Source organism: Arachis hypogaea, chromosome 4 (assembly GCF_003086295.3).
Source record: "Arachis hypogaea cultivar Tifrunner chromosome 4, arahy.Tifrunner.gnm2.J5K5, whole genome shotgun sequence".
In the NCBI taxonomy this organism is placed as follows: domain Eukaryota; kingdom Viridiplantae; phylum Streptophyta; class Magnoliopsida; order Fabales; family Fabaceae; genus Arachis; species Arachis hypogaea.
The window spans coordinates 21667423-21679904 of NC_092039.1; positions in this window are offsets into that span (position 1 = coordinate 21667423).

Consider the following 12482-nt stretch of genomic DNA (forward strand, 5'->3'; position numbering starts at 1 on the left):
GACTTGAGTGTTTTGTTGTTTCTCATGTGCATTCTCATTCTGTTAGTGTCAGTAGTATACAAACTTTTAAGTTTGGTGTCTTGCATGCATTGTTCATTTGATTTCAGTTGCATTTTGATTATTTCTCATTATTAAAAATCCAAAAATATTTTTAATTTGTGTCTTTTCAAGTCAATAATACAGAGAATTGAAGATTCAGAACATACAACAGAGGAATTACACAGAAAAAGCTGGGCGTTCAAAACGCCCAGTGAGGAAGGCAAACTGGCGTTTAAACGCCAGCCAGGGTGCCTGGCTGGGCGTTTAACGCCCAAAAGGGTAGTAGTTTGGGCGTTAAACGCCAGAATGTGCACCATTCTGGGCGTTTAACGCCAGGATGGCACAAGAGGGAAGCTTTTGTTTTCAAATCAATTTTTTTTAAGTTTTCAAAATCTTTTCAAAATCAAATCTTTTTCAAATCAAATCTTTTCAATCAAATCTTTTTCAAACTTAATTTCTTTCCTTTTTCAAAAATACTTGCTATCAATTAATGATTTGATTCAACATTTCAAGTATGTTGCCTTTTCTGTTGAGAAAGGTTTAATGTTTGAATCATATCTTTTCTTGATAGCCAAGTCATTAATTTTTAAAATAAAATCTTTTTAAAATGTTTTTCAAATCATATCTTCTCAATCACATCTTTTTCAAAATAGTTTTCAATCAAATCTTTTTAAATTTCTAATTTCAAAATGTTTTCAAAATCTTTTACTTAATTTTCGAAAATTACTTCCCCTCTTCTCACATCCTTCTATTTATGGACTAACACTATTCCTCAATGAACAATTCGAACTCCATCTTTCTTGATAAGTTCGAATTCTTCTACTTCTGCCTTCTATTTTTCTATTCCTCTGACACCTCAAGGAATCTCTATACTGTGACATAGAGGATTCCATATTTTCTTGTTCTCTTCTCTTTCTTATGAGCAGGAACAAAGACAAAAGCATTCTTGTTGAGGCTGATCCTGAACCTGAAAGGACCTTGAAGCGAAAGCTAAGAGAAGCTAAGGCACAATTCTCTGTAGAGGACCTAACAGAAATCTTCAAGGAAGAAAAAACCATGGCAGCCGAAAACAAACAACAATGCCAACAATGCGAGGAAGGTGCTGGGTGACTTTACTGCACCTACTCCTGACTTTTATGGGAGAAGCATCTCTATCCCTGCCATTGGAGCAAACAACTTTGAGCTTAAGTTTCAATTAGTTTCTCTAATGCAACAGAATTGCAAGTTCCATGGACTTCCATTGGAAGATCCTCATCAGTTTTTAGCTGAATTCTTGCAAATCTGTGACACTGTCAAGACTAATGGGGTTGACCCTGAGGTCTACAGACTTATGCTATTCCCTTTTGCTGTAAGAGACAGAGCTAGGGTATGGTTGGACTCACAACCTAAAGAAAGCCTGAACTCTTGGGAAAAGCTAGTCAATGCCTTCTTGGCAAAGTTCTTTCCACCTCAAAAATTGAGTAAGCTTAGAGTGGAAGTCCAAACCTTCAGACAGAAGGAAGGAGAATCCCTCTATGAAGCTTGGGAAAGATACAAACAATTAATCAGAAAGTGTCCATCTGACATGCTTTCTGAATGGAGCATCATAGGTATTTTCTATGATGGTCTGTCTGAACTGTCCAAGATGTCTTTGGATAGCTCTGCTGGAGGATCTCTTCATCTGAAGAAGACGCCTACAGAAGCTCAAGAACTAATTGAAATGGTTGTAAATAACCAATTCATGTACACTTCTGAAAGGAATCCTGTGAACAATGGGACTAATCAGAAGAAAGGAGTTCTTGAGATTGACACTCTGAATGCCATATTGGCTCAGAACAAAATATTGACTCAGCAAGTCAATATGATTTCTCAAAGTCTGTCTGGAATGCAAAATGCACCAAGCAGTACTAAGGAAGCTTCATCTGAAGAAGAAGCTTATGATCCTGAGAACCCTTCAATGGAAGAGGTGAATTACATGGGAGAACCCTATGGAAACACCTATAATCCTTCATGGAGAAATCATCCAAATCTCTCATGGATGGATCAACAGAGACCTCAACAAGGTTTCAACAACAATAATGGTGGAAGAATCAGGTTTAGCAATAGCAAGCCTTTTCCATCATCTTCTCAGCAACAGACAGAGAGTTCTAAGTAGAACACCTCTGACTTAGCAACCATGGTCTCTGATCTAATTAAAACCACTCAAAGTTTCATGACTGAAACAAGGTCCTCCATTAGAAACTTGGAGGGACAAGTGGGTCAGCTGAGCAAGAAAATTACTGAACTCCCTCCTAGTACTCTTCCAAGCAATACAGAAGAAAATCCAAAAGGAGAGTGCAAGGCCATCAACATGGCCGAATTTGGAGAGGAGGAAGAGGCAGTGAACGCCACTGAGGAAGACCTCAATGGACGTCCACTGACCTCCAATGAGTTCCCCAATGAGGAACCATGGGAATCTGAGGTTCAAAATGAGACCATAGAGATTCCATTGGACTTACTTCTGCCATTCATGAGCTCTGATGAGTATTCTTTCTCTGAAGAGGATGAGTATGTCACTGAAGAGCAAGTTGCTAAATACCTTGGAGCAATCATGAGGCTAAATGACAAGTTATTTGGAAATGAGACTTGGGAGGATGAACCCCCTTTGCTCACCAAAGAACTGGATGACTTGTCTAGGCAGAAACTGCCTCAAAAGAGACAGGACCCTGGGAAGTTTTCAATACCTTGTACCATAGGCACCATGACCTTCAAGAAGGCCTTGTGTGACCTAGGGTCAAGTGTAAACCTTATGCCTCTCTCTGTAATGGAGAAGCTAGGGATCTCTGAGGTGCAAGCTGCAAAAATCTCACTAGAGATGGCAGACAACTCAAGAAAACAAGCTTATGGACTTGTAGAGGATGTTCTAGTAAAGGTTGAAGACCATTATATCCCTGCTGATTTCATAGTCCTAGAGACTGGGAAGTGCATGGATGAGTCCATCATCCTTGGCAGACCCTTCCTAGCCACAGCAAAAGCTGTGATTGATGTTGATAGAGGAGAATTGATCATTCAAGTGAATGAAGAATCCTTTGTGTTCAAGGCTCAAGGATATCCCTCTGTCACCATGGAGAGGAAGCATGAAGAGCTTCTCTCAAAACAGAGCCAAACAGAGCCCCCACAGTCAAACTCTAAGTTTGGTGTTGGGAGGCCACAACCAACTTCTAAGTTTGGTGTTGAACCCCCACATTCAAACTCTAAGTTTGGTGTTGGGAGGTTCCAACATTGCTCTGAGCATATCTGAGGCTCCATGAGAGCCCTCTATCAAGCTACTGACATTAAAGAAGCGCTTGTTGGGAGGCAACCAAATGTTATATTTTATCTATTTTCCTTTGTTATTTTATGTTTTCTGTAGGTTGATGATCATGAGAAGTCACAAAATCAATGAAAAAAGCAAAAACAGAATAAAAAACAGGAAGAAAAATAGCACACCCTGGAGGAAGAACCTGCTGGCGTTTAAACGCCAGTAAGGCTAGCAGATGGGCGTTTAACGCCCAGTCTGGCACCATTCTGGCGTTAAACGCCAGAAAAGGGCAAGCACTTGGCGTTAAACGCCAGAAATGGGCACCAGCCCGGCGTTTAACGCCAGAATTGGCTAAGAATGCATTTTTGCACGCCACTTGGTGCAGGGATGACTTTTCCTTGACACCTCAGGATCTGTGGACCCCACAGGATCCCCACCTACCCCACCACTCTCTCTCTTCTTCTTCACCCATTCACCACACACCCCAAAAACCCTTCACCTATCAAATCCCATCTTTCTCTTCACCACTCACATCCATCCTTCATAAAACCCCACCTACCTCACCATTCGAATTCAAACCACTTTCCCTCCCAAACCCACCCATATATGACCGAACCCCAAAGCCATCTCCATCTCCTTCATTTCTTCTTCTTCTACTCTCTTCTTTCTTCTTCTTCTACTCTCTTCTTTCTTCTTTTGGTCGAGGACGAGCAAACCTTTTAAGTTTGGTGTGGTAAAAGCATTGCTTTTTGTTTTTCCATAACCGTTTATGGCATCCAAGTCCGGAGAAACCTCTAGAAAGAGGAAAGGGAAGGCAAAAGCTTCCACCTCCAAGTCATGGGAGATGGAGAGATTCATCTCAAGGGATGCACTTTCCTCCACAAAACTATTGGGAGCAACTAAACACCTCCCTAGGAGAATTGAGTTCCAACATGGGACAACTAAGGGTGGAGCACCAAGAACATTCCATTCTCCTCCATGAAATTAGAGAAGATCAAAGAATCATGAGAGAGGAGCAACAAAGGCAAGGAAGAGACATTGAGGAGCTCAAGCACTCCATAGGATCTTCAAGAGAAAGAACAAGCCGCCAGCACTAAGGTGGACCCGTTCCTTAATTTCCTTGTTCTTTATTTCCCTGTTTTTCGAAAAATTTATGCTTATGTTTGTCTATGTTTGTGTCTTGTGATCATTAGTGTCTTAGTGTCTATGCCTTAAAGTTATGAATGTCCTATGAATCCATCACCTTTCTTAAATGAAAAATGTTTTTATTACAAAAGAACAAGAAGTACATGATTTCGAATTCATCCTTAAAACTAGCTTAATTATTTTGATGTGGTGACAATACTTTTTGTTTTCTGAATGTATGCTTGAACAGTGCATATATCTTTTGAATTTGTTGTTCATGAATGTTAAAATTGTTGGCTCTTGAAAGAATGATGAAAAAGGAGACATGTTACTGAGGATCTGAAAAATCATAAAAATGATTCTTGAAGCAAGAAAAAGCAGTGAATACAAAAAAAAAGGGGGAGAAAAGAAAAACGAAAAAAGAAAAGAAAAACGAAAAAAAAAGAGAAGAAAAAGAAAGAAAAAAATAATAAAGTTGTGATCCAAGGCAAAAAGAGTGTGCTTAAGAACCCTGGACACCTCTAATTGGGGACTCTAGCAAAGCTGAGTCACAATCTGAAAAGGTTCACCCAATTATGTGTCTGTGGCATGTATGTATCTGGTGGTAATACTGGAAGACAGAGTGCTTTAGGCCACGGCTAAGACTCATAAAGTAGCTGTGTTCAAGAATCATCATACTTAACTAAGAGAATCAATAACACTATCTGGATTCTGAGTTCCTAAAGAAGCCAATCATTCTGAATTTCAAAGGATAGAGTGAGATGCCAAAACTATTCAGAGGCAAAAAGCTAAAAGTCCCGCTCATCTAATTGGAGCCAAGTTTCATTGATAATTTGGAGTCTATAGTATATTCTCTTCTTTTTATCTTATTTGATTTTCAGTTGCTTGAGGACAAGCAACAATTTAAGTTTGGTGTTGTGATGAGCGGATAATTTATACGCTTTTTGGCATTGTTTTTAGTATGTTTTTAGTATGATCTAGTTAGTTTTTAGTATATTTTTATTAGTTTTTAGTTAAAATTCACTTTTCTGGACTTTACTATGAGTTTGTGTGTTTTTCTGTGATTTCAGGTATTTTCTGGTTGAAATTAAGGGACTTGAGCAAAAATCTGATTCAGAGACTGAAAAGGACTGCAGATGCTGTTGGATTCTGACCTCCCTGCACTCGAAGTAGATTTTCTGGAGCTACAGAAGCCCAATTGGCGCGCTCTCAACGGTTGGAAAGTAGACATCCTGGGCTTTCCAGCAATATATGATAGTCCATACTTTGCCCAATATTTGATGGCCCAAACCGGCGTTCAAAGTCACCCTCAGAATTCCCAGCGTTAAACGCCGGAACTGGCACAAGGATGGGAGTTAAACGCCCAAACTGGCATAAAAGCTGGCGTTTAACTCCAAGAAGAGTCTCTACACGAAAATGCTTCAATGCTCAGCCCAAGCACACACCAAGTGGGCCCGGAAGTGGATTTTTATGTCATTTACTCATCTCTGTAAACCCTAGGCTACTAGTTCTCTATATATAGGACCTTTTACTATTGTATTTTCATCTTGGTTCTTCTGGTTCCCTCTCTGGGGCCGAAGCCAATGATCACACTATCACTTATGTATTTTCAACGGTGGAGTTTCTACACACCATAGATTAAGGTGTGGAGCTCTGCTGTACCTCGAGTATTAATGCAATTACTATTGTTCTTCTATTCAATTCCGCTTGTTCTGTTCTAAGATATTCATTTGCACCCAAGAACATGATGAATGTGATGATTATGTGACACTCATCATCATTCTCACCTATGAACGAGTGCCTGACAACCACTTCTGTTCTACAAGCAAACAAGGCTCTAATGTTTATCTCTTGGATTTCTTAACCGGAATCTTCGTGGTATAAGCTAGAACTGATGGCGGCATTCAAGAGAATCCGGAAGGTCTAAACCTTGTCTATGGTATTCTGAGTAGGATTCAATGATTGAATGACTGTGACGAGCTTCAAACTCGCGATTGTGGGGCGTTAGTGACAGACGCAAAAGAATCACTGGGTTCTATTCCGACATGATCGAGAACCGACAGCTGGATAGCCGTGCCGTGACAGGGTGCGTTGAACATTTCCACTGAGAGGATGGGAGGTAGCCACTGACAACGGTGAAACCCTTGCATACAGCTTGCCATGGAAAGGAGTAAGAAGGATTGGATGAAGATAGTAGGAAAACAGAGAGACGGAAGGGACCAAGCATCTCTATACGCTTATCTGAAATTCCCACCAATGAATTGCATAAGTATCTCTATCTTTATCTTTATGTTTTATTCATCATTCATAACCATTTGAGTTTGCCTGACTAAGATTTACAAGGTGACCATAGCTTGCTTCATACCAACAATCTCTGTGGGATCGACCCTTACTCGCGTAAGGTTTATTACTTGGACGACCCACTTGCTGGTTAGTTGTGCGAAGTTGTAGTGATCACAATTTCGTCCACCAGCGGCAAATTGGGAAGGCCCCTATAGAATAAAAAAAGTGATGGGTAAGGGCAGTTTCAAGTTAGAAAGACTTGATGGCAAGGAAGTCCCGAGAACATGGAACGCGAACAACTTGAGAAGATTCTATTCCTAGTACATGAGGTGACATGCCGACCATTCGAGCTAAGTAGTTCATACGCAAATTTGTACTAGTTACGCCCTATGGGCCTTTTATGCGATTACCGAATAAGATATACTTGTGCAAATTCTCTCTTTTGTTTTGTTCACCTTTTCTAGACAACCCGCTCTGCAAGCGAATTCATTACAACTCGACAACGACGCGTGGCCCCGGTACTGATCACCCCGGGAACTCATCAGCTGCCGCGATAGCAAATGGCTACGCTAAAAAGCCACGACCCGATAATATAAACGACAGCTATAAACCAATAACGGTTAATAGAAACGATAACACGACCAGGCGAACAAGAAAATATTAACTACAATAAAGCGGGCAAACGACCAAAGGAGTCAATTGTTCACAAAAGCCAAAACAAAGCGGCTAAACCAAAAAAGTTTTATACAGAAAAAGAGAATTCATTTCCTAGGAACGTCAACAATCTTGCCGTCCTTGATCACCTTGAAGACGCCAATCGCCGACGTGTCGAAATCAGGGGAAACAATTTTAACCTGAGCCTTGAGGGTCTCCTCGGTCGCCAGGATCGCACCCTTCCCCTGCTTGACGACGTCCTTATACTTTGTTTTCAACGCTGCCAGTTCAGCCTCTACAACTTGCTTCTCCTTCTCAATCTCGGCCACCCGTTTTTGTGCTGCGCCGACCTGACTCTCTAGAGCCATTTCGCGATCGACAAGACGTGAAACCATGGCGTCCGACTCCTCCAACTTCTTCTCGGCGGTAGTGGCTTTCTTCTCGGCAGCAGTAGCTTTCTTCTCGGCAGCATCAAGCTTCTCATTTGATTGGGTCAGCTGCTCCTGGAGAGTCTCAACTTCACTTTTAAGCTCGTTGTTAGCCTTCCCAGCCGATTCCAACCTTCTACGAAGGGACTCCATCCCAGACAGTTCAAACTCGGCCTTCCGAGCTATCACTGCGCCGCGTAAAAGGGTACGGTACATCCACCTCGCCTGCCCGGCGAGGGATGACTCATGAAAATGCTCTTCAGTACCAGGAATCAGCTGGGAATCTATGAAGTTTCCGGCATCAAAATTCCTCTCCATGACAGTAAGAACCCCCTCAGGACTGGACGACGTTTTTCTTTTCCTCTTGAGGCTAGGAACTTCTTCCACCTCGTCGTCGGCATCCGGGTTAGACGTCGAACCCCCGGTGCCGATCACCTCACGGAAGGGAGAAACATGAACCGCTTTGTCACCTTGAGCCGAGGTGCCGGTCTCGCCGACCTCAACCCCTTGTTCCGAAGCGGCCTTGTCCTCCGGGGGAACGGCAGATTTCTCAACAGCAGACTTCTCATTACCTCCCTCGTCGTCACTTGCACACAGGAAGGTTTGAAACAAGTTAGGGAGACCCGTTATCTCGGCAGACATTCCCACTGAAAAGAAAAAGAAGTCGGTTAGTGACAATAAGTTATTAAGGAAAGCAAGAAGCTGACACAAGACAAGCAAAAGCTTCTCACAAATATAATTGCGACCGGCCTCCCGATCACCCATTAGGAGGTGAGGATTCACATGATTCCTCCTAAAGATTGCCATCAACACGTCGGCAATCTTTCTATCCACCGCCGACATGCCCTTATAGGTTACTTTAACGAAGGCATTGGACCCTGCCCCGAAGCTCCAATAGGTCGGGATAAGGCGTGCCCCCTCCAACGACAACCAAAAGGGATGACGACCTTTGACAGGGCGGACCTTGAAATATTTATCCTTAAATCCGTGATAGGAGTCCTCAAATAAACCAAAAATCCTCCGACCTTGGGCAGACCGGAAGGACATGAACCCCTTCTTATGTTTCCCCTCCTTCGAAGGGTTTGTAAGATTGAAAAAGAAAAGAAAGACATCTACAGACACCGGCAGCTCAAGGTATTCACAAACCATCTCGAAACAGCAAATCGAAGCCCAGCTGTTCGGATGCAACTGCGACGGCGCAACGGAAACCCGACCTAGAAGCGCCATCTGAAAGGCGGAAAATGGAATACGAACCCCGACTTGGGTAAACATGGATTTATAGAACCAAATCCAATCGGCGACCCAGGGATGGTTAAAGTTAAGCTCATACAAGCGCTCATGAGGAGCCGGGACGAAGACGTCATAATTGGCTTCCTCATCGGTCCCTCCGCACAAGTACTCGACTTGACGGAACTCGGTGAGCTCTTCCTCGCCCATTTGGTTAGGAGAGTCCTTCACGTCGGAGACGACCCAAGCGTAGGGGTCATACACTGCGGGAGAAGGGGAAGCCCGGGAGGTCGTGCAAGCCATACCTACATGGGGGGACCATCCAGTCAGTCTAAAAGGTCGGGTACTCGGGGCGAATACAGCTACCAACCCCACTACTCCCCAACTAAGACTAAACACAATTAAAAACGTAAAAAACCCCAAACAAAGCCTATCCTGGAATGGTACTCCTCCCCTAACACATCTAACCAACATCGAAAGGTCACATCACAACAAAATCAAGTAGAGCAGCAAAAATGATAAACAAGCACAAACAACAAGCATGCAAGAACAAAGCAGAAAAGAGAAGGATCCAGGAACTACCTGAATTAGATGAAAAGCTGAAAAGGATGAAGGAAGGATGCACGAGGGCACTGCAACAACACTTTGAAACTCTTTGAAGGAGGGAACAAGAAAATAGGAGAAACGAAAGTGTGCAGAAGTGTAAAAAATAAAGAAGTGAAACCGACTGTTTAAAACTGCCTCCTAGAAAGCGCGAAAAAACCTGGGGGCAAAATAGTCTTTGCAAACAGGGTTTTTCCCATTATGAGCATCCAATGCTCAACGCGAAAGTCGAGGCAACGGAATGGTTGCCTGGGCAACCAAGAGACGCGCGCATGGGGGACGTGTCCCCCCCACGAGCGGCCGACCTGACGAGGACAGACGAAACGCGAATTAACACGCCATTGATAGTTCCCACGACTACCACTGGCGCGTAGGGGCACTGTTACGGCCTAGCCCAGGCCATTCGCGGGTCAACCCGACCCGGAGATGACCCGACCCGGACACGCGTCCCTGGCAGCTCTCCACTACAGCTGTGAGGAAGCTTCGGGGAAGGTGGGCTTGTCCTTGAAGGGCCCACCTCTGACACGATATAAATAGGGAAGGACCTACCCTTCCCCCAAGGTATGTCACCTATCCACCTATCATACTCCCCGCCTGCACACTAACTGACTAGAGCGTCGGAGTGTCTTTGCAGGTGGCACCCCCTCCTTTCCTTTACCACGAGAGCTCGGTTACCCGGCAAACCCAAATCCAGCACGACCGCGATTGAGGCGTTCTCACTCTCCCCAATTACCACCCGACCTGTCCGGAAGCCGAAGAACCGAACAACATTTATAGGGATATAAAAGAGGTGATGTTGAATTTTTGGAGGAACCAGAGGAAGTGAAGCTTATTAACAAGACCCTGCTTGTGCTCATTCCAAAGGTAGAGAAACCAGAATTCCGTTCCCAATTTCAACCCATATCGTTGTGCAATGTTTTGTACAAAGGCTTTTCGAAAATCTTAGTGGAAAAATTAAATCATTCCTCAAAAATAGAAATTTTCCCCATTAATCCAGCTTTGTTCCTGGAAGAAATATTCATGACAATATCATTATTGTTCAAGAAATGGTTCATATGATGAGAAAGGTGAGAGGTAGCAAGGGCTTTATGACAATTAGAATCGATTTAACTATGGCTTATGATAGACTAGCTTGGAGTTTCATAAAGTCCTTTCTGACCTAGTTCGGTATTCCTCTAGAGTTGTGTACCATCATCATGAACTATGTAACTTCTACCATCTTCTCAGCTTTGTGGAATGGTAAAAAAATGGATGAGATTGTTCACTCTAGAGGTATTACACAAGGGGATCCCTTGTCCCCTTATATATTCGTCATCTGTATGGATAAATTTTCGCACCTCATCTCTGAAGCTATTGAAAAGAAAATCTGGAGGCTAATGAAGGTAGGTAGAAATAGCTCAAATGTGTCTCACCTTATATTTGTTGACGATTTAATCCTTTTCTTAGAGGCTACATCGGATCAAATGAGAAGCATTATGAGTATCTTGAAAGATTTCTGTGAAGAATCTGGCCATCTTATTAACTAAGCAAAAACCAATATTTTTTCCTCAAGGAATGTGCCTTCTGAGACTAGACAGAACATTACTTACATAAGTGGTTACTCAGAGGTTAGAAAGATTGGTAGATATCTTGGTGCTTTTATCCACAACTCTGGAAGAGAAAAGAATAGATTTGGTTACATTATTGATTGGATTAAAGCTAAGCTCCAAGGCTGGAAAACTAATTGTTTATCTATGGTTGGGAGGATTACCTTGGCTCAATCAGTCATTGGTGCAATAGCTATTTATCCTATGCAACACGATCGCCTCCCTAAGAGTACTTGTCTGGCTATTGAGAAGTCACAACCTGCGTTCATTTGGAGGCATGATAGCACTCCAGAAAAGCCCATCTCATTAGATGGGAGATTCTTACCAAAACTAAAAGAGAAGGGGGGTTGGGAATAAAGAAGCTAGACAAAGTTAATGAAGCTTTCCTGGTCAAAAGAGGGTGGCAATTGATCAATCAACAAAATCAACTCTGGCATAAGTTTTAATAGGAAAATACGGCAGGCATCAGAATTTGCAACAGACCATTGTTGCTAAGGATGGAGACTCTATCCTTTGGAGAAGTCTGGCTGAGATCTAGAATGTGGTAACAACAAACATAGGTCACTTCATAGGTGATGGGGAGAGTATCTTTTTTTTGGAAGGGCCAGTGGATGGATGAAGGGATTATCCTTGTGAATGTATCCTCTTCGGTTTTGTCGTGTAAGGAGGTGAACAAAAGGATGTGTGCATATGTGAATAGAGATGGAAGTTAGAAAATCTCTGAATTGGATCATCTTCTTTCAAATCATCATCTTTCAAAAATTTTGAACACTCCTTCCCCATCAAAAGATGAAGGCAATGATATGTTGATTTGGAGGCCAAATCAAAAGGGGTCTTTACAATAAAACATACTTACAGGATTCTCATGAACCAGACTCAAAGCCATAACAAGATGTGGTAGAGTATCTGGGAGTGAAGGGTCTCCAAAGGGCAAAACTTTTGTCTAGTAATTAACCCATGGAGGAATTATCTAACTGTGGCCAGGATTGTAAAGTGGAGAAGAGGTAATGATAAACCCGTTTTTAGGGTTTATCTTGTGTTGAATTTAGAGTATTTTGTTAACCTTTTCTCACATTTATCCAACGAATTTGCATGATTTTGTGATCTCTCCTTTATTTGTGCTTAAGTGTGAAAACATGTTTTTTAGGCCTTTAATTTGATAATTTTAATCTCCCCTTAATTCTATAAGATGCCTTGATGTGTTTGTTAGTGATCTCAGGTTGAAAAGGGCTAGGAATGGATCAAAGGAGTGAAGAGAAAAGCATACAAAGTGAAGAA